Genomic DNA, 23,843 nt, shown 5'->3' with positions numbered 1-23,843 from the left:
TGGTCTAGTATGAGGTCATGGTTCTCGATAGCATGAGCTCCAAGTGAACAAACATTTAGAAGTGCTCCTTTAAAATTTTGAATAGGTTTTGGGGAGGGGGGAGAGAAGTGGGCTGAGGCTGTATGGTTATAGTCGGGAGGCGTTGTTTAGGCATAATGTTAGGCTGCTGTATAACATTGATAGATGGTGGTGAGAGAGATACCGGGATTCGTTTTTTTGTAGGGCTTTGAGTGCATGACATTTTCGTTTGGGTGTGGCTGGGAACCTTTATGGTGATGCTAACTGGATCTTGGTGGCAGGTTCGCGCTCTTAGTCTGCTTAACTTGGTGGTTCCCTGAATGGGGCACATGGTGATTGATGAGGGTAACAGGGGTTTGGGCCTTAGTGTGGTGTCAAAGTCCAGAGTGTTATTAGGTGTGGGGTGATGCTCTGAATTGGGCAAGGTCTTCCTGGGGATGGTTGTGTACATCACAGACTTGTTGCTATTGTTGGTAACATGGCAGTTCATAGTCAAAGGGAATGGGGAGGTATTGGGTAGAAACGGGGTGGGGCAGGGGATGGGATGGTGTTGGTGACACCCCAGTCTGGCCAGGCCTTGATCTACTGTGATGAATGCGCCTTCTGAACAGGGAATGGCATTATCTATGATTCGGAATAGTTACATGTTTGCAAGGGTAACGCTAGTGGTCAGCAGGAATGCATACAAAATAACTTTGGGCAATGGGGTACCTCAGTATTCAGGGTAGCAATGGCATACACATGAGCATACAGTATCATTTAGGCAATGGGGTACTTTGGTAGTCAGGGTAGCAGTGGCAAAACATAAGGGTGTACAATAGCGCTGCAGAATGCACAGAGTTCAGGCAAATATAAAAGGAGTCGTAGTATATACAATGTATGTTTAGCATTTAGGCCAAATCACAGCTGCGTGTAGCAGAGACACATGTATGAGGTAGCTATGTGGTGCTGAGACATTGCAATGGCAGACCTGAGTACAGAGGAAACGAGGCTGTAAGTAGCACGTTGAACAGCAGGGCGCATGAGAGTATGGGAGAGGATGGAGGCAATCTAGATTGAAATGGCTGCGCTGTGGTGGAACCAGAGGGTACTCACGGAGTCTACTGGTGGAGCCAGAGGGTACTCACGTGGTCTACATGTGTTGGAATCAGCAACGTGTCCGGCCGACGGACAGGCAAAGACAGGCTTGTGCCTTAAATAGGGTGCCAGCTAGCGCCTTCCGGTGATGCTGGGCCCCAGATATAGCAGCCGTGATCCAATCAGCTGCAATGTTCACGGACATGGTTGCTAGGCGACGTGTCAACAAAAGGAGAATTCAGCCATTTTACGCTGTGCCGCATGTCGGTGCCGGATTTCGTGGTGAATGTTGCCACAGTAAATGCTCTCTGCAGGTTTAGGGTTGCAAGAGGGGTGCTCCCGTCAGAGGGAGCGGGGTCGTGATGGGATGGTACACTCCTACCTGCTTACCCTGAAGGATGGCATTGGTCTCGATGGTGCTGGCGTGCTAGGGTCCTCGCTTCTCCTGAAGCAAGGAGGCAGAGGCGTGGGCTGGGCTCCTGCCCACGCGAAGAAAAAGAACGGAGGTGACTTGTGAAAACACATTCTTAAGTGCTGTAAACCCACTGGGATTGTCCAGTCAGAGACTGAAGGCAGTTAGTCAAAGGGGGAACTGTGCTTTAGGCCTTGCGTCAGTAAATGAGTAATGCGGCTGGCACAAAAGTAGGGTTGGCTGACATAAGTTTGTGGCAGGTGGCTTGATTGTAGTGTAGGAAGGTTAACAATAAGCAGTAGTGCAACGACCATTGGTCAGATGGGACTTTAGCCACCCCCCACCACCTGGAATTTTGTAGTATGTGGGCTTGACCTGGCTGACCTACAGAGCTGTAGCAGGACAGAAAAGGACACAGACAATAAACAGTGACTTTTGGCTTAATGGTGAACAGATGCCTGGCAATTAGCAATGTAAAACATTTCAATGTTCACAGCTGCATTCTTATACATAAATGTTTAGGCCATTGAAATCGTGATGGGGTGTTATCACAGTTCTATGGCATATCATCAACAGTAATTTTTACGACTGGTGTTTCTACGAGTACATTTTGCAGAAATAAATTCAATTTTTTTTTATTTTGGGATCCCCCACCTATTTTAAACTGTTCCCGACCTCCCGCAAGCCCTTATCTGCCCCCCCCAACAAAATGTCAATGATTTTTTTTCAGCAAAGTGTATTCGTAAAAACGACTGTCGATTAAATTACGTTGCACCGTTATCTCAAGTACTTACATGTCAGGGGAGTGATTGGATAGGTATGGGGCACAGGAGACAGCTCATGTTCACATCAGTTCTTAAGTGTGGTGTTTCAGACGTGAAGGAGAGAGTTAATTGTGTAAATAAGTTAGATGTCCATACACAAGTAAGTTGCCCCCGTTCCCCACAGTCTCTGAATTGTGCACCTCTCCCAATAGTTGAAGGGGTAGTCCCCGCCCCCTCGTAATTCACCGACAATAAGGTTAAGGAGAGTCAAAAGGGGCATAGGGTTGGTTTTGGCAGAATAGAGGGATAACCAACAACTAACTCACCTGCACTTGGAGTGTCACCCTTCCTGGATACATGTTCACCCTTCAAACACGCCACTTATATTCCCTAGACTTCAAATGGCCTCCAGTTTGGATCCCCTTACCTTCACTAACAGTGAAAAGTGAATTCGTTAATACTGACTTCAACGGGATCACCCACCCCAATCACACCTGATTTCATCCGCCCTGAAGAGTCAAAGGGTTGCGAGGTATGATAACCTGTTGATTGAGACTGTGAATTATATGCGACTAGGCATTGGAGCGGCAGCGCGCGTGTCCCTCTCCACGGGAATAATCGAGACCGTTGTAGACAGATCACCAACGCACCTTTCGCTGTCTGGTTACAGCACGTCAGCTTGCCGGGCTCCATCCTTCACGTACAGAACGCCGCGCAGCCTAGACCTAGCGCGCCGACGTCACGGGCGCGTCCTGCTGTCAACGTCCAGTCTGCCTACGCCGGCGCTAATTTGAAACTAAAATAAAATATAAAATAAGGGCTGGAGGTCAGCGGTTTGACGAAACGGTGTCCCGGACCAGGTGTGTATAACAATGCATGTACTTCTGCAACGCGCCAAGCGGATTGAGGGGGTGCCCGGAGGAGGGGGTTGGCGATAAGTTATTGCCCAGGGGCTATCCTTTTGCGCTGGCGGTCCGGCAATGGGCTGTTCGGTTGTCTTCCGGGAGGATGGTCCTTTGAAACAGGCGATGAGATACCTGACCGGTTGGACCGAACATGGCGGCGTACGCCGTGCGGAACCAGCGCAGGGAATGACTGTCATGGGTTCGCGTAACACCAGGGCCAAAGGCTGCAGATAGAAGCCCCGGTGGGGCGACAGACCACCGGCCGGAGCGGACAAAGACTGTACGGGTTAGGTTGAGGGTTTTGTTTGGTCACGTGGCATGGGGAAACCAATGGGGCGACGGTAGGCAGGCGGAGGGTATAAGTAGGAGTGGGTTGGCGGCCGCCATTGCCATGGAAGTGGTGCTCCTGAAGGAGGCGGTGGGAGTTGAAGGCCGGTGACAGCTCTGTTCGGGGTGCGGGGGGTTGGGCGCCGCCCCCAGACTTACACCCAATAGTACGGAGGTAATTGGTCGGACTGCCCCGATGAGTCTTTCTCTGAATACACTTGACCCAGATGGCCCGTCACTGGCTCCATCTGACAGCTGCACCTGGAGCTGCCTGCGGTAGCCCCACGATTGTCACTGCCGGTGTTGTAGGTGGGCTGAGTCTGGGAGACGTGTCATCGGTCAGGGGTTACTACAACACGGCAGCGCCTGCAATCTAGAGGTCTGCCAGGTGTCAGCCTCGGGGGTATCGGCGTCCCTTCTGCGGTCCCGGTCCCTTAGCATCCTGTACCGTACGCCACAGTCCAGCACACATACACACACACACTGCAGTGTTAAACCAGCTCAGACATGTCTCCAGCTGACTGAAAAAAAGGTGTAACTGAATGGCTCCGTTCTTCCTGGAAGATACCGTTTCAAAAAAGTCTCCGACCCTAGTGGGGCCCCACCTCTCGCGTCAATATCGGAGCCGTTTATAACAATCGGCTCCTTCTCTAGATCGCTGCTCATGTGCATTCCATGCGTATTACCCAATGTCAATTAATGTTAAAGTTCTTAGAGCATTGTTTAGTCGTTGTCCTCCTTTTTCATTTACTATCTCCATGACTTGCCTTGTTTGTCTCATCTGAGAATTCTTTATAACCCACGTAAAAACACTGTCTAGAAGGACAATCTGTCTACGTCGCAGTATACAGCCTCGAGTGTTTATAATGTGATTTTTTTTTTTTATTCCTTTACTCCAAGGTAAATGTGTGTGTGTGTGTGTGTGTGTGTATTAGAATGTTTTGTTTAAGTATATTTCCGCTCTTGCAAATACTTAACGTGCCTCGGGATATCATTTATTTTAGACGGTGACCTAAGATGGCTTTGTTCTTTAGCAAGAAGACAAAGTAGATTCCATTTTGTGACGCGTATAGCAACACCGAATTGTATTGAGAAGTAAGGTGAAATTTTAATTATCAGGTACATCTTCGTCATCTATGTACGTGTCCTTTTCAGGACGTGAAAATTCAAGTTCCAACCAACAAGCCATGTCCTCCCCTTCTCATCACGCATACAGCACACCATTTCTCACCCACCAATTGTCCGTTCACCTGTTCTTTTGGAATGATTTACCATTCTGACCATCAGAGTATGGCCACATTTGTGCAAGGTGGGGTATTTTAACGCTGCTGTCTTTCGTTAACTGTGGCCACGCAATAGTCATTGGTCACATAATGTATTCAGAAGCTTCTTTTGCTCTCTTCACTATGGTTTAATTCTCCCAACATTTATACAGATGGACTGTAAATGTCACACAGCACCCACAATGTGATGGCATACCCAAGCCAAGACCGCCACTTCAATTTCTTTCTTTAAAGTAAAATGTTTAGAAGCAGTGGAGTTGGTTTGGGTCATATATGTTGTGAATGCTAAGAACCTCTTTAACCATGAGGTAACACAAGCAGTTAAAAAGAAACGTAATATGGGTTTTTCGTGTTCCCGGGGGACTCTCTCAGGAGACTTAGGGTGCACCCTAAATGAACAACCTTAACAGTTGCACGAGAGCCTACAATTGTAGAGATTCTGTTCTACTCCTTAACACAAACTTTGTAATGTGCATATAACAGACTGACTAATCGAAGGATGCAGCGTTACAGAGAAAATATCCTTATCTCAAATAAGAGAAAGCAAACGCTTGATATTCTTGAAGGGTTGGGTGGATGGAAATGCCTCTGATGGGCGGGGGGGGGAGGAAGGCTGTCTGTCTGGGTGGGGGTAGTTTTGAATAGCAAAGTGTAAGATCCCTCATTTGGATAAGTTGGAGGCAGTTATATTTTGAAAATGAGAATCAGCAAATGTAATTCATTTTTGGTATTTGATCACTAGCCTATTTCAGGAAGCAGTGGACCATTGTACATCAATACGTTTTACAGGCATGCATTATCTGGTCCTGTGTGGTGGAGGAGGGCTGTTCAGTCCTTGCAACATAGTATTTATCAATGGCATACACTTAAAGGTATCAGGGAAAACCTTTACATGCAGATCTGAGTGAGTCTGCATGGCTGCATCTTTAGATATTTGTACTTTGAGAGACTGGACCAGATGTTGCTGGGGTGATTCACATGATGTACTATTAGAGACTAACAGGGTGGCTTTATGGGTGGTCAAGATGTGTATTTGTGAGTTGACAGAATTATATTGTCTCTTTAACATGGGTGTGCCGAATAGCATATTTAGTATTTATCCGAAGCCGAATAGTAGACAGAATATTTGTTTTATTCATTTTTTGAACGTCAAACACACCCTGTTTAAAATATAACCATTTTAAATGTGTTCTCGTGTTACAAAGTATACAATCCACAAAGGAACAGACTAACAAAAATAGTAGGCATATGTATAGAATTAAGTTGAATATGCAAAATCAGTGGTGCTGTAAGTGGTAGGGTTCATAAATGCAAAGTGGTAGGTTAAAAATAAGTATTTGGTATTTTGCAATTACCATTGTGAATCACTCACGTTGCAATCTTGCATATTGATTGGTACCTTAGGTGAAATATAAGTTTCGCACCTTCCTTTCAGTTTGCATGCTAATGTGGAAATGGTTTCTATATACTCGTGCAGAACACAAGTCGAGTGGACGCCACTTCCTGACCATTCAGCTCCCCAGCTTTTTGCAGGGCAAAGGAGAGGAACAACTCTCCCACAGATGCTGATGGTGTTGGCGCATAGTAATCCTGTAGGAAAGCCTCCCGTGAAACTCCCCCCAACCCTACATTTTGTTCGTAGCTCAATTCCACCAACTCCGTCCACATCCAAGTTACCCCATGACCATCCCACCACAGGGCATGCAAGGCTCTATGGATTTTTCTCGTCTCACTTTTCAACCCTCCACCCCACAACACTAGTTGATACAGTTTCCTCCTTCTGCCCACATAGAAAAGTGCTCTTGTCTATCACGCCTTTCCTGTTGGGGTAGACTGGCCTGAAGAGATTTGCCAATAAGCAAGTTATCACAAGAGGCAAATATGGGTAATAAAATGTCAGTCACATCTTGCATTGCCCGACATGTGACTGAATCATTCCCAGCCCTATGTTGGTAAGCCTTCAGATGTCAAAACACCATCCCCTCCTACACATTTCACCAACAGAGGATAGCTCCCATTCATGGAGCTCGCACGCCTACCTTGCTGTTGTGGCTCAGGACTGGAGGTGAACTTCCAGTGATGGCTTCTAGGTGGCATTGTGGAATGTGTGACTGGCTCAAATGGACTTTCCTACTAATATATGCATTTCTTCCCCTTATCCGTCTGTACATTCAGGGGGTTGAGCAATCTCGACTGAGGAAGTGGATGTTTTTTTTAAACAGCGTACCCATGAATGTGTTTTGTTTCACATTGCTTTATTGGTAGTGAACCTTGAACTCTCAATCAGGGGGCGTCAATGGAGATGCTCGGTTTCACTAATGTGGTTGTTTGTTGTTTTTTATTTAGTTTTTTTTCCCGCTTCAGGATGAATGCCACTGTTGGCCGAAACACTACAGTGTCGATTTGTGACGCAACTGTTTGACCCTCTTTGTATGTTTATGTATATTGTTGTGTATACTGTCATGTAAATACCCATGGACCAAGAATAGTCCTGGGTCGCACACACTCAATTTCAGATTGATTTGTCTAATTATTGTATCCACATGTGCACCCATATGGGGATTTTACCTCAATAATCAAGAGGTTGGTACCCAGACGTACCCCCATTTTTAGAACCTGAAACCTGTCTGTTTTACTGTTTTGCTTATCCCAAAAATTTGAAAACTTAACATTTTTGTGCTGAATATTGTTTTGAGATCGAATAAATGTATCCAAAACATCACAGCCCTGTTGTGATCTCACATCCTGATTTGTTTTGATGATAATATTGATCGGAAGAGTGGACATTGTTTGCTAATAAGGAAAGATTGATGTTTCTATGTCTGACCTTTTTGGATATTTATTTTAACAGATTGGAACACTCCATAAGGTCTCTGGAGGGTTCGATATTAACAAGCTTACTTGAATAGTTTTGGAGATTACTTGCAGATTTGAAGATTTCCAAGGTTTTTTTCTGTGTGAGTAATTCTTTGGTGCAATGAACCTTCATACTGTTGGCTACATTTCGATTTCGTTTCATGTTCTTGGATATATTTTCTTCGCATCCTCATTTCTTTGTTCCCAGCTGAAGACAAATCTTTATTTTTTTTTTCTTTTCCTTTGACAGTGGTTTTTGTACCTTTTGGTGCCGTTAGGCTTTAATCTTTTTGAAAAGGCTTCAATTGAAACCATAAAGTTGCCACAAAAGGTTAAGTGAATTTTAATTTAAAATTTCAAACCGTCATGAGCGATTGAAGATTCGTGTATTCGTGGGTGAACTAAATCTCAGTAATGGACAGACATGCCAGCATGTAATATTGCCGTTCGTGTGTTGTATCTCACTGGGAGGGTTCATTTATAGTCCAGTGTAAAATTGCACTGTCTTTATGAGAAACAACTATGTACTAAACCACTGTATTAGTACATTAAAGCCCAAGGAAAGGCGAAACACACGCACGGGCCTCCTAGCGGATTTATGTTGGCCCCATCCTAGCCACCTCATATGACCTGGGCACAAAATTGTTTTAAAAGCTGTGAATGAATACGCTGAAACAAATGAATTAAACCAATACGTTTATTCACTAATTAGTGTCCATTGGAATTTATTGGAGAAAGAAATTTGTGAGAAACGTATACATTGAAGCGGACAGGTTAACATAGAATCCTAATCTCCTACTAAATAAACTCAGACCGGTTGGTGAATACCTCCTATATGTAGCCATGCAGCCACTGACCTCCACATAGCTTGGAATAGTCAAACCGAAATAACCACTAAAAATAAAGGGGATTGAGTGCACTGACTAATATTATTCACCAACCTCAAATAAAATGTAAAACATTTTAGATAATTGGTGTACCCACATAGCTATGCAGTGGTGCTTTGTGGCCCATGTGGAGTGAAAATGTCTTTTTCTAAAAAGACCGATTTTTAGACCGCTCTGTGACAACACAGAGCAGTCTTTCTAAATCAAGTAGTCATGCCCCTGCCACACACAAATGCACACAGGCTGCAAAAGTACCAGGAAGAACTGTTGCGGGAGAACACGTATGTGTTTGTGGGGGTGTGTTTTCTGTTTATCGGGTAGGGGTATGCTTTGGGGGACTGGGGAGGGCGCCAGCTGAGGCAGGGGACTCTGGGGGTGGAAACCCCTCCCTCCCTGATTTCAACAACATCCCCTCAGCAAGGGTGGGGGGGCAAAGGGATGTGATACTTTCGCGTTTTCCAGGCCGCTAAAAAAAAAACAAGCCTTTTTGGTAGGTGACCAACAAAAAGTGGAAATATGACATAGAACCTTGTGGCCGCCATATTGTGGGCGGGCAGTTTGTGGTGTTAGGGTAAGGCCAACAAAGCCAATTGGAGTGATGGGGTGGATATGAAATATGAGCCTACCTCCCTACAGGAATTTCAAGCAGAGGCCCATCCACATGGGCCATGCCCCTTCCATTGCACTAGTGGCTAGGTTCTGGTGGACTAAGCGCATATCTTTGTAGGTCTAGCTTGGCATGCAGCACTCGATTAGCAGTGGGGGACTGCAGAAAATTGCTAGGTGGCGGGGAGATTCCGCCCTCTACCTTGCAGGCAGAGGAAGGAAACCTGGTCCCCCTATGTTAAAGGTTGCACAATATGGGATGCAAAGGGCTCTTTCACACCTTGTGGTTGTTCCCTTTTTTATTTATTAATTTATTTATTTTTAGAATAAAGATGCAAGTCATGGAATAGGCTGGTGCTCAACCTAACCAGGTGATCCATGCAGTGGCCCATTATAGATGTATCCTTGTGGAGGAAGGGCTCCTCTTGTGTACATAGGCATGATCCAGCACGGCCATATTGCTGCCATCAAGGATTAGACATCTGTACCTGGCAACATTCATACTTTGCTCTTAAATGGTATGGTGAAGTTGTTGTAGCACCCCCTCCTACTCTGTTCAGTGGTCCTTTTGCGACCATGAAATGCAGATGACCATCCTTTAAAAGTAGGGTTAGTGTTAATGGAGACTAACTACTACAAGGTCATCAAAGTGAAACATTTTTTTTTTTTTTGGTGTGCGCCTGATGGCTGTCTAGGTACGGGTATAAGCAGGATGCTAATGTCAACTTGCATGCTGCTAGCTGTGCACCAAGTCACTTCTCCTTGGCTTGAATGCTGGTTTTCCACATGTACACAGAACCAACATTTCTTGACTAGACTCGAGACCCATGGACCCAGGGTGACATGACAGACCCCAGGGACACAAGGTGAGGGTGCTATCCTTGCTAGTGAATGGAACTGCAGCGCTTCCAAGTAGTTCCTGTGCTATCGAATACCTGCAAAACTTCATAATTAGATTATTTATTTATTTTTGCTAGCCTTTGAGCATAAACTGTGGTGCTCTGCCAGCATCCAGGTATCCTTGCATGGGACCCTTGCTTGCTCACTTTTGCTGTATGCTTTTGGACTGAGACCAGGTTTCACTATGTAGTCATCCTTGCAGTAGTTTCATGCTGACTTGTGGGCATTGTTCCTGTTTGAAAAAATGTACTCTCAATGGTGTGGGCCACGTCGGCCAGGACCTGCAGGCGTTAACCTCAAGTTAAGTTACTTTCCCATATTGGATGCCATAGTGTAAATGTCTTATGCTCCCCAAAAATGTTTGTCCAGTTTGGTTCTAATCAAGTTCATTGGTTCCAGAAGCAAGTCTCCTTGATGCACTGTATATAATTCCACTCCAACAATTTAAATGCCTTTTCCCCAAGCAGAACTGTGTAGAATGGGGCCTTCCTTCCTACCAGTACCTTCTGAGCATCAATTGGCGTTTTAGAAGGAAAGATTCACGTTCTACAGATCTATATACAGTGCAGGCAGGATGGTGGCTGTTATTCCGTTTAAAGAACTGAATGTTAACCTGTCTTGAAATGCCTTTTTAAAACGGAAGAGACCATGAAGATGGTGAGGATACTGTGGATGGACAAAACTGGTCTGAGGCACTCCTAAGAAAATAAGATTTGCACTGGGACCCAAAGGTCTGTGGTATTTGTAAATTTGGAAGGGAGCATCACCAGCAAGTTGAATCGGAATAGCTCTTTGTGGTCTGGTATCAAGCTACAATATCATAACGAACCATGATGGCCCTCTTCAAGATAAATATTCATCAAATGTCGCAATGAGCGGACACATGACAATCAGTTTGAAGACCATCTAATCCTTAAGGGGACTGCCACCATACCAAATATATCAGTCTAGGACGTATTGGCTGTGTTAGAAAGCCACAATAGAGAAATTGAGGAACTTGAGGGTAGTTGGTTTAAGTGGAACACCAAGATTCCTCAAATTGTCTCGGTGAGGTAGCCATTTTTTTTTTAAAGCGGCCTAAAGGATTATCATGCATTGAGAAAGCATCCCTGTAATTGTGCAAGACATTAATCCAACTCTAGAGACTGTACATGTTTCAATGTTATTTGTTAACTTTTGGCCTGAAGGGCCATTTTATATTGTTGCAATCGTGTTTTGTGAACTCGTACATGAATCCTTGGCGTCTAAGGAACATAGCTTGGATGTGCCTTTAACAATTTAAAAGGCATTCTCTGGAGTTTGAATGATATCCTGAAGCCATTTTATTATTCAATGGTGTATACGTTTCTTTATTGGTATACCCATGTGTTGATTACACGATTTTGATCCGTGAATTTTGCAACATAAAATAGAGGAAGTGTCATTTAATGAAACTGTCTATTTAGTGGGTCTGAATTGTTTCTCATAGATCGATATTTCACTTCATGCAGAAATGTATCCGCTATGTTTCAGTTTCTTTAAACTGACTAAATGGAAAATAAAGTTCACCAAAAGGGAAATTGATTTCTTAATCACATTGGCGGTTTCACTAGTTCAATCCGCCATTTGTGCACACACCATCGTACTGATTGATCAGTGCATTTAGTTGTCGTAATCATTGGTGTGATTGGTATTAATGTTAAGACCAGAAAGTGTGTGAAATTTAACACCTATGGAAAGAATGTTCTCCTTAATGGTTTTCATGGTTTAATTTCGGACCCAAGTTTCACACATGCATCACTTTATAAAAGGTGCACTATCAAAGCCTACGTTTGGTTTAACGGGTGCATTATTAGCCTACATGGTAATGGTGGACGCGCAAAAAACAATGGTGTCTGGATCGCTCATTCTAAAATGAGCATTGCAATTTCAATTGTGCAATTGGCTGCGTTGCTAATCGAGATGGTTTCTGCCAAACCCTAAACGGTGATTGTGGTTACTTTGGGTTGATGTGTATTTCCTGGTACATGTTTGTCTTTCCAAAACCTATTCTTTAGGGGTACTAAATAGTGGGTGAATTGGAATGAGGTTTGGACTTCGCTAGTGAGACTCAGAACTGACTCACCTATGAGGATTGGGGTGGTGAGAACAATTTCAATCCCAATACTGTTACTGTGCCTGACCACGTTTACATGAGCAGCAACAGGTGGGAGTGAATAAAGATTTTCTAACTACCTTGTATGTCCTTAATACTTCAATTTTGTGTGGCGCAGTGAATGGCTTTTATGGAGAGTGTTTTGAGGTAGCCGCTTAATACAATTATTTAATTTCTTGGCATGTTATGTTGATATTTATATAGTGCCTACTGCCATTATATGCTGTGTGGTGGAAGAAGACTAGTCTGTGCAAGCATAGAAAGACAAATCCATTGCATGTTAATGTTAATTAGAATTGGGTAACTATTCAATTACTGGCTGGTGAAAGGCAGTGTGTTACTGACAGACCAGGGTTATGGGGCTGGGACCTATGATGGGCTTTCCATTAAAGGATAGTTCCGGGACTTTTTTTTTATTGTCCCTACGGGTCGGCCATGTGTTTGTAAGCATAAATCGGTAGATCGTAGGAAACTTTCCTATGGACCTTACCCGACTTTTCGCCCATTATCGCACTCGAAATCAGCCTCCATTTTGTGATAATCCTATCATTCCGCCGCATCGACCTGGCTCACCTGCCTTTGCGGCACTAAATCAAATCCCCCGCCCCTGAAACAGACTTTATCAAAACATTCATATTCCCCGCCTCTATCCGTGACGTGACTGAGCTGCGTAGGCAAACGCGCCCAGGCGTCTTCTACGCGACTCCACACAGACCCCGGAAATCAACACAGATCAGCTCACAATACAGCGCACCACAATTCGGAATATGAAACTGTACTTTGAAATCAAACCGCAAGATTGTAAATGTGGTAAAGTACATTTATTTGACATCAAATGTTTAGAGAATATTCAGCGATTTGCATTTTTATTTGCTCATGTTCCAAAAAGTTCGTATTGAGGAACGCGATGGTCCTTTGCTGTACACAGGGTCTTAGAGCATCTCACAATACAGCACCACAATTCGGAATGTGAAACCGTGGTTTAAAAGCAAACGGCAAGATTGTACATTTGGCAAAGTACGTTTATTGGACATCAAATGTTTAGAGAATATTCAGCGATTTGCATTTTTCTTTGCTCTCGATCCAAATTAGTTCGTCTTGAGGCAAGCGATGTTCGTGTGCAGTACACAGGGTGTTGGTTTACGATAAAAATAAGCTCTTCTGTCGCACTGATAATCGCATGGCTGTTCCAACAACGAGGCACTAGGCCACCACAACGGTAGGTATGTTGCATCTAACCGTTAGTACCGCGTAAGGGCATACTTGTACTTGGCGATCGTCCCATAAAATGGTCAGGGTGGTAACGTTGTTCACGCGGAGAAGCAACTGGCGGCTGTAGAAGCCGTCCGCCGGTGTCTGGTACTCGTGACACAGACAGTAGTGAATGATGTACCTAAAAACATAAAAAATGAAATTAGTCTCACCATCAGATCCTTATTAAAATTATTCATTTCATAGCGAGGACAGCGCTACTGGGTGTACACAAGTGTTTAAAGGCGTGGCGAGGCATGGAGGGGGGGGGAGTGGAGTACAAGGTAAGTAGCATAAAATAATAAATAAATAGGGCCAGCTGGTGGCAAGTGCAAGGTAAGTGCAGAACAAGTGCTGGGAAGGGGGGGCTGTAGGATACTGAGACAGTCCCCCAGTGCAGGGGTTGACAGGGAGGCAGTGCAGGTGGAGAGTGGAAGGGCCCAGGACCGAGGTCGCAGACAGTGGACCAGTTGTAGCAGGGGAGAGGGAGAGAGAAAGCAGAAGCAAAGAGGAAGGTTTTGAGGTGCTTCAGTAAAAGCAGATGTTTCTCCTCCAGATAGTGCGCGGTAGAAAACACTATGCCACATAGAACGAACAAGTACAACTGAACCCGTCTTTAAAGCCACTGTATAGTAATGAAATTGCGGTATAAACTCATCAAAAGTTACTTACATTATATTTGCATTTTCCATTGTGTCTCTGTGTAGGGCAGACCCGAAACACCACTCCTTCTTTGCCGACGTTACTTCTTCTAATGAACGTGGCTCATCGTTTCGTTTCTGAAATTTTATTCATTATCTTTTCTTAGTCTTTCAGGATGGTCCCGGCCTGTCAAGGTCAAATCACAATAGAACCTTATATTGGGTCGTGGGCCGTTCCGCCACCCGAGCAAAACATCAAAGCAGCTGACCTTCACTTTGAGCGAGCACACATTTCTAGTTAGCTCCAGTTAGTGTAAGGGCATCTTGTCTGCGTGCCTTTTTTTTTATTGTCCCTATGGGTCGGCCATGTGTTTGTAATACGGAAACATTCTATAATTTTTGTAAAAATGATTTATATTACTGTTTGGTTTAATTGCAATGGGCCTGCAACATGAGGAGACTCGAGAGAACAGACAATCGAATTACAATCATTTAAACCGTGATGTGTATTTCTCAATGAGCTCTGCTTTAGGTGGACATGGAACAGAGGCAATGTTGGGTGGCAATGCAGTTGTCCCCTGCATAGGTTCGTTCACCACTCCATGTATGTGCCTATCGAGGACATCTACGATAAGTCTCTCTAAACTCATATTGCATATCCTCAAACACTGGTTTGATCACCCATTGTTTACTTCTTTTAGTGAAGGCCTTATTGTAGCGAAGCGTCCCTAAAGTTCCGGTCGTCCTACTTTGTTGACGGCCAACATTATGGTTATGTGCCAAGACCGCTAGAAGAGTCCGATTTATCATGCCTTCCATGCCAAAATGCAATCTTTTGGGCCTGTACTTGAGGCACATATTGTGGAACACCTCCAAATCTCCTGTGTGGCAGAATTGCGTGAGTCCCCTCAAAGCTTTTGTTATAGTTTTATCAAATACAATCTTTTCAATGGCCTTGTGAGTGGGTGATGAAGGAATCAACCACTTCTTCTTCCGTGCCTCCTCTGTGGACAAATGGCCATGTTCACATTTGTGGAAATGCTCATTTGTCGACCATCGATGTACGTTGCTACAGTGCAACATTACTGACCGCCATTTTTCCAGTAGAATTTCCAACGACCCTTCACATGTTTTTGAGCTCCACCAAAGATGGTTGCTGATTGACTTGGACCACTGTGAAATACCTTGCATATCTTTTTTTTTTCCTGCAGCCGACAATTTTTTATTGATTGATTTTGCAAGATGCCAAACGTCAAATTGGTGATTTATATTTTTGTACTGTTCTCTCATTGTCTTGGCAATTGAAACGTGTCTGTCCGTGGCTATCAGGTCGATCACCATTCCCCGCGATTGTAGTTCTTGCAATGATGCTACAAAGCCAAATTTCTCCATGGCCACTGAGGATGTACTTTGTGACACCTGCACGACCACCGAACTCACAATTTTCTTACTTTCCATGTCCTGAAAGTGGTAGGTGCAGTACTTGGCTGAAAATCCTGGACTGTCGCATTGTCCATCACCGGCTAGCCTGAAGCGTTTGCCCGCGAATGTACTTTCCATTGACATTTTTTCCATTCTCCAAGCTTCGCTGATGGCTGGAAATAGATAATCGGTTTGGTATTTGTAGAACTGACTTTTCGCAATGAAATGGATTCCCACAAACTGAAAGAAATACTGTAACTTTTTAAAACTTGAACCACTAAAAAGTGCGGCCGCTGCACAAAGTAGATTGCCTGCTGGCAGTTGCCCCAGCATGGGTTGTGCAGACCATGCGAACGGATGATATTGTGTACAGGTGGCATGTATTTTAAGGTTAGTGCCTCGAATTGCACGAGTCACATTAATCAATGGCTCCCCACATACTTCCCCACCAACCCAATGCCCACATTTCATCATAATAATATCCATCAAACAGCTATCGAATACAATGAATTTGGCCTCTTTCCTTATACTGTCACTCTGCATCCCAGCTGGTTCGGCCTGTAACGTTGAGGACATGTCACTCGCATGAAAGGTACAATCTCTGATATCGTCTTCCGCTATGCTGAGTGATATTGATGGTGTTTCATTGTCGTCCACTTCATTCTCTTCCATTGCAACATCTGTTCCTTGTCCGGAGATGGGAGAAAAAAACAATGTCTTCAACTTTCGCATGCTCTTATTTTTTGCGGGTGTGGATTCTGTGAATTGATCTCCGACTGCATCCGAACTACCAGGAGGACATTCACTATCAATGGCTGGTGGTGGTATAGCTCCGTTGTCAATCACTTCATATTCTTCCCATTGGCACGATGCATCTCCAGTCTCAAGTCCCTGCCAAAAGGTTTGACAAGCAACATCTCTCGTTCGCTTCACTGTCTGTGTAGATCTAGTTCTTACACCCACTCGCAACTAGAGGACAGATTAGAAAAGGGATGTTCAGTTTAAACACAACTTACAGTATTGAACTATTGACAGTGAAAGACAACATAATATAGTGAACAGGACACTAACCTTCTTTTGCTTTCTTTTCTTTGAAACCTTCTTGCCTCGAACTTCAACATCTGGACGCTGTTGCTCCGACTCGTGTGTGCATGTCTCCACTTCCTCTCGCGCTGCAACGACTATACTTTCATGATAAGCACATCCATCACTCACTGAGGCTCCATCGACTCGCTGAAACATAGAACTTTCATTAGTATGTATAATAATATTGAAAACACAAAATGTACTTGGGGACCAATACCCATACGTACATCTCAATAGCAAAACACGAATGAACGCATTGTGTAGAACATTCAAACGACAATAGTTCACGCATTGTTGATCTAGTTAGATTGAACTGTCAAGATCCATACCTCGGGCTCCGCATAGACTTCCATTGATGATATTATTGAAGATGAGGCTTCAGCAACTCCCTGAAACACAGTAATTGCATTAGTATGGTTTTGTATTTTGTTTAAAAGAACATAAACTTTCTGCAGGCGTCAACGGCTCATCTAAATAGACCTGCACAAATGATCAGTTGTCTAAAATAAATAATGGATATCTAAATATGATTCGATTTGCTCCATCGTTGGAAGTGTCACCACCCAGAGATCTGCATCAACTATTAGGGGTGATGTTCTTGTTGAAGAAGCTCCGTCAGCTCCCTGAAACATAGTACTTGCGTTAATAAAGAAGGAAGTATAGCGGATGTAATCACGTCATTTGATCTCGCATGATTGATCTGTCAGTATCCATACCTCGAAATGCATAAGAACATCAAGGGACGCTGTAACTGCGGTGCACACTTCTGCAAGCTGTTGCGCCGACCCGTAACTGCATGCTCCCCCTTCCTCTTGGACTAATGCTCCATCGACTCCCTGAAACATAGGACTTTCATTAGTAATGAACACAATATTGAAAAAAGAAGACACATAGGAGGGCGACGACAGAAGGACATACCAATGGCTAAAAACGAAAGAAACATTGTGTGTAACAATCACGCTACAAGAATGCAAGATCTGATGATCTCCATCGATGGAACTGTCCGGAAACGTACCTCGAGCATCTGAGTGACATCTACGGTTGTCGTCAATGCGTTGGACTCCTCAGCATCTCCCTGAAAGACAGTACTTGCATTATTTTGGATAACAATAATTATAACTGAAAACAAAGACTAGAGGACGAGTACTGTGGTGTACCATTAGGTAAAATAATTACACGATCAATTAAAACTATTGATTTACATGCCTAAAACAAGTCAGTGTCAGAATAGCTAAGTAAGATTACCCGATAGGCGCTTGAAGTGGCTGATGACTGCAATAACGACACGGATGGAGAATCTTCAGCCTTCATATTGAGTGGATACATAAATGGGGAAATTATTGTTAGCTAATGCTACACACTACCGCAATGCCGAGAGATAAATACGTAAACTTGACTCACCAGTGGAGGGATGTGGACGAATAGAGTGGGAATAGCGGTTGAGAGCAATTTTCGCCTCGCTCGCGGTGTTTTCGTCCTTATTAGCAATGATGTGGAGTACATGTCTGGGCTAAAGTGCCTGCTGCAGATGCGGTATCGATCACCCCTCTTGTCCGCAAAGACTTCTAGGACTCTACTTTCTATCTCAGAGGCTGGATATCCGCAATATCGGACCCATTCTCTTATCTGATCTATTGTCTTAGGGAAAACATGCATTATAGTACCTTCAGATTTGTTATGGGTCTTCGAAGGGCAACCGCCAATGGAACAGGCAGGCATTATGGAAAGTTCTGAAAAGTAAAGATCAACAATTCTCTATGAATACCAATGTGTTAAAACATTAAATGACACATAAAAGGTTCAATGCAAGGTCCGTTTTGGTTCTTGGAACTATACATGTTATTCACATGCGGATAAGTATTTCAATAACTTTCAAAAAATAGAAAAAGTAATTTGACTAAACTCAGAACATGTGACTAGTTCCTTGCATGTACTGTCGTGAACGAAAAGAAAACATGGATGCAATTTGATGACTACTAGCAAATAGATATAAATTAAAAAATTGGACGCAAAATGATTATGGTACATGGACTTACCTTGACGAACAAACAGTTAGATGCAGGGATCAGAGTAGTTTCTTGTCGTAGAACAGGGAGCTGTTCACAGGTTGCAAACTGACGAGTTTGCTCAAAGTGGTCACGGAAGTTCACAGAGACGAAGAGCAGATAACCAGCACCTTCACGGGTTGACTAGCAAAGCGCAAAGAAGTTCTCATTAGAAATATGAAGTGGGTTATAAAGAATTCGAAACAGGGGTGTGTTTGTGAATGAATGACGTGTATATGTCGTGGCATTATGCGGTCTGCAGGGGGCCGTCCAGCGTGAGGGGGGATGCTTGGCAGGAGACACGGGGTCTGGAGGTAGACATGGGAACAACCCATGCTCTATAGACCACTTTGAAGTGTACATGGTCTTTGGCACCTCTTGGCCTTTATCGCTCCCTGACAGCTCCACTTGCCAGCACAAGTACCCCGGTGCGAACTGCCTTTGATAGGGCGGGGGGTGGATCGGGGCGGTGGTCGTGCAGACAAGACACAGGAAGACTCGTGAATGGAGACACACTTATGTGGATTGCAGGGGGCCGTCCAGCGTGAGGGGGGATGCTTGGCAGGAGACACGGGGTCTGGAGGTAGACATGGGAACAACAACCCATGCTCTATAGACCACTTTGAAGTGTACATGGTCTTTGGCACCTCTTGGCCTTTATCGCTCCCTGACAGCTCCACTTGCCAGCACAAGTACCCCGGTGCGAACTGCCTTTGATAGGGCGGGGGGTGGATCGGGGCGGTGGTCGTGCAGACAAGACACAGGAAGACTCGTGAATGGAGACACACTTATGTGGATTGCAGGGGGCCGTCCAGCGTGAGGGGGGATGCTTGGCAGGAGACACGGGGTCTGGAGGTAGACATGGGAACAACAACCCATGCTCTATAGACCACTTTGAAGTGTACATGGTCTTTGGCACCTCTTGGCCTTTATCGCTCCCTGACAGCTCCACTTGCCAGCACAAGTACCCCGGTGCGAACTGCCTTTGATAGGGCGGGGGGTGGATCGGGGCGGTGGTCGTGCAGACAAGACACAGGAAGACTCGTGAATGGAGACACACTTATGTGGATTGCAGGGGGCCGTCCAGCGTGAGGGGGGATGCTTGGCAGGAGACACGGGGTCTGGAGGTAGACATGGGAACAACAACCCATGCTCTATAGACCACTTTGAAGTGTACATGGTCTTTGGCACCTCTTGGCCTTTATCGCTCCCTGACAGCTCCACTTGCCAGCACAAGTACCCCGGTGCGAACTGCCTTTGATAGGGCGGGGGGTGGATCGGGGCGGTGGTCGTGCAGACAAGACCCGTTTGCCGCAGGGCCTCACCAAGGAGAGGCCATCTAACTGAATGTAAGAGGATGGCTGCAGGATCTACTACATGGAATGCAGGGGGGTGAGTTTATAAATACCTCACCCTCCCAGGAGAATATACACTAGATTCATTTAAAAAATCAAAACAACCATTGTTAAAATATATGTTGGGCTTTATTTTAGATTTTAATTAAACATAAATAATAAACATTACACATTGTAAAGTTGAGGTTGCAGCACATCGAGGGAAAATCCGCGGTATTGTCCACTGTCACTGGGGAAATGTTGTCTAATGGCAAGTACCGCACAGGCAGGTATTACTCTCCGAACGCGGTGTCCGAGCCTCCCGTGAAGCCACCAAGTGAAGCAACGATAGGCCACCAGCCTGTACCACCTGTGAAAAAAAAAGATGCAAACTGTATTAAACTGACCAAACTTTCTTATCAATGTCGATTCAGGTAACACATGTCATTTTTCTTAGAAAAAAATTATATCTAGAAAATGCACTATATGGAACAAATTTACATGCGTTCGAATGATATGTAAATGTAATTTTATATGTGGGAGACGACCATGAAATAGTGGTGGCATTACTGACATCACAAACAGAGTATACTTACTCGTTACTCGGATTACGCGGACGAACAGTGCCGCGAAGTTCGTGCATAAGCACCATCATCATCCTCAACACGGTCCGTGAGAGGCAGGCTTCCCTGAACTCTGGCAGCTCGGTGATGCATTGCGGACTTTGCTCGCCTTCCTGCAGACTTTGCTCGCTTTCCGAAATGTAGGCCAAGCACCCGGAATTTTCACGGCAGCAGCAGTTCTCCTCCTCAGTTGGCATTAGCTCGCACCGATTGCACGTGCACCAGGTGGAGACGCCGTCCATGCGACATGGTCCAGGCTCTTCATCCGTTGACTGGTCCTCCCAACTGCCGTCCGAATCCCCATCGTTTTCGCGTGCTTGACTTTCCAGTAGTTCTTCCTCGGTGTACTCGGGCTCGTACATATACGGCATTATTGTGGCCATTGTGCGGTAAAGATAGTAAAATAATTTACAGAGATGGTACAGGTGTTCACACGGGCTACAAGCGGCGAAGGTAGCTGACCAGAGCACTGAAACGAGTCACAGAATACTCAAAGTAACACAGAGAGAGGAATGGAATCGAAAATCTGCTGCTGTGTGTTGTGAAACGGTCTGTTTATACTTATTGGGGAAAGAGGCGTCCTGCCATTTCCATGGCAACACGTCAATAGCTGAGGCGCAGCGATTGTTGACACGAGACGTGCTTGAAATGGGCAGTACGCGTCTGCTGATGTCAGGCTCAGGGGCGGGGGATTTGATTTAGTGCCGCAAAGGCAGGTGAGCCAGGTCGATGCGGCGGAATGATAGGATTATCACAAAATGGAGGCTGATTTCGAGTGCGATAATGGGCGAAAAGTCGGGTAAGGTCCATAGGAAAGTTTCCTACGATCTACCGATTTATGCTTACAAACACATGGCCGACCCGTAGGGACAATAAAAAAAAAGTCCCGGAACTATCCTTTAAGTGCCACATCGAGTTTGCAGTCTCTGGCCCCTTTCTATCTTTCCGTCTCTGGGTTTCCTTACTTGCACCACAGCTAAAATGATGGGAGCAGGGCAAAGGCAGCCATGCTTTATTCATCCGTATTCTAAGGGCTGTCCTTCCAAGGGTAGGGAGGGGCTGTCTGGGATTAGCATATGCACATGTGGTGAGCTGGACACACACACACCCCCTGCCACCTGTCTCACCCAAAGTAGGAGGATAGTGGCTACCGGGCTGTCTCTCTGCTGAAGCACTTGAGGTGTTAACAGAATTGTGCTTACGTGTACATGAACTTGGCAGCCTCTGTATGCCCTTTGTGACAACAAAATCAATGGGTCATTGCCCCCATTCCCTCTCCCCTGGACTGAAGCTAAAAGAGCTAAGACATTTAAATGGGGATGTGCAACACAGAGAAGATACTTGCACTCTGAAAAGGGTGTAAAACGACATCTGTAACATATTAGAAAAGCAACTTTATATGGGAGGTCTTTTAATGTTGCTTTATATATAGTTTCGTAGGGGGCACCCATGAGCCATTTTACACTGTGCTGTCCCAACCAGGGGTGATGTGTGTAACCCCATCCATGAAGTCTTGGGTGGCCGGGGGGTTGTTAACTCCTTTTTGGGTGCACAATACCAAGTTTCCACTTGTTTTAACTGCCCAGTGCTGGGATTTCTCGCCTTGTTTAGTATTTCCATGCATCTTTTTGGAAGTTACAAAATACATCATTCTATGACTTCAGGTGTCGGCTGCTAAGTACAGTGTTTGGGCAATGGTGTGTTTAAAATTGTCAGTTGTGCAAGCGGTACCTGAATTTACATTAGTGGTGGAACTGCCACCCCCAGGAGATTGGGTACCATATTTGTCTTTCCAACATTGGGGAATTAGAACATTTGTGCAGTCGTTTTTGTTTACTACTTGGCAGAGGATAGGTGTTTGAGAAGCAGGGGGTGGCGTAGGCAAAGGCCCCGGACTAGTTCATCCCTAGTGACCACACTTCTAGGTGCCTGGATGCAAAGCTGGTGCATTTGGCATTGTGGGTTGTTGCAAACAGATCCACAGCTGGATGCCCCTTTCATGTCTCGTGTGGTCAAATATGCCTCTGTTAAGTAGTGGGATGTACTCTTGAAATGTAGTAATATTGAACTTTTGTGGTTTTAGATCTAGCACTAGTGTCTGTTTATTGCCTTTTTTTTGGGTACTAGAAAAGAAAGTTAATAGATGCCCACGTCCACCGCTAACTGAGGAACCAGTTCGATGGTGCTCTTTAGGAGCAGAGCCTCTACTTCCTATTCTACTTGTATTCTCTCGACACCTTTGTCTTGTGGCAGAAAGTCGTACAGTGTTTGGATTAACTCTGCAGTACCCCTTGGCTATTGTGTTTAATACCCACCAATCTGATGTTATACCCCTCTTGTTAGGACACAGTTTCTTTCTGCTGCTTGCTTCAGACCTTTAGGGGAACCCCCATTTCTTTTGCTATTGTCTAATTACCTGACACCACTTTTTGGCGGGAAGTAGCCCTCTGCTTAATTTCCCTTGTGTTTTTGCTCACTTTTGTGGGGCAAGCTGTTCAGTCCTAAGACTATCACCACTGGGAGACCAGTCTCCCATTTTATTATTTACAGTGCAAGTAGTTTATTACAAACCTGTTCACTATTTCATTTCACATTTCTTTTCAGATTAATTTTCTTTCTCATTGTCACTATCCAACTGAATCACTGTGACTGTTGTTCCTTAATTTCTTTAATGCTGCTTCCAAGAATTTTACTGTTGCAAAATTCAAGCTTTTGTTTCGACTTTCATAAATGAGTTCCCACCATTTCTTAGCTTCTAGCCCACATAGATCTATTATTTGATCGTACAACTAGGTTGTCCTCCAAATCTTTCAATTTCGAGCAAAATAAGCTCAAATGTTTGTTTCTCTCTCGTGATTGCAGAGACGACACTCTGCACCTTCTTGCTTTCTTCCATATCTTTGCAACGTGGTATTATTTGGCAAAACATTTAATCTGAATCTTGGTAACAAGTCTTGTTGTTTGTGATGAGGAAATCTTTTTAAATACCATGGTATTGTGTTCATCATTCCCCAGTTGGATTTCAGAAGGGTATGTATCTGGGATTTCGATCTTGTATTTTTAAATCTGCAAGTGATGTGCGGTTTGAATACTTTCCAGCTTTATGATGTTTACTAACTCTTTGGTTAAAATTCCAATTTGTTCAAGATTAGCTGTTGGCAATGGATGTTATTCTGTTTTAACATTCTACTCCTGCCCTTTTGCATTTTACCACATAATGCCGAGAAAAGTACCATATACTCTAAATGGCAGTGCCAAGAGATGTTACCGTC

At 44.5% G+C, this 23,843-nt stretch overlaps 1 protein-coding gene across 7 annotated transcripts in view; it reads left to right on the top strand.

Moving 5' to 3' along the window:
* The first annotated feature begins 2,974 nt into the window (after nt 1–2,974).
* Nucleotides 2,975–23,843, top strand: part of ZNF644 (zinc finger protein 644) — a 1,204,777-nt gene continuing 1,183,908 nt past the window's right edge. For 5 of the 7 annotated variants that reach the window (XM_069641775.1, XM_069641772.1, XM_069641774.1 and 2 more), the window contains exon 1: nt 3,550–3,678. The gene's annotated coding sequence lies outside the window, so the exon portion shown is untranslated. Of the gene's footprint in view, nt 3,132–3,549; nt 3,679–23,843 lie in introns of those variants that run through there. The other 2 variants (XM_069641773.1, XM_069641770.1) reach the window with 1 other exon arrangement.

This window comes from Ambystoma mexicanum, chromosome 1q (assembly GCF_040938575.1).
Source record: "Ambystoma mexicanum isolate Mex_15411 chromosome 1q, UKY_AmexF1_1, whole genome shotgun sequence".
Taxonomy (NCBI): domain Eukaryota; kingdom Metazoa; phylum Chordata; class Amphibia; order Caudata; family Ambystomatidae; genus Ambystoma; species Ambystoma mexicanum.
The sequence above is the reverse complement of the archived record's forward strand: the minus strand, read 5'-3'. Positions and strand labels throughout refer to the sequence as shown.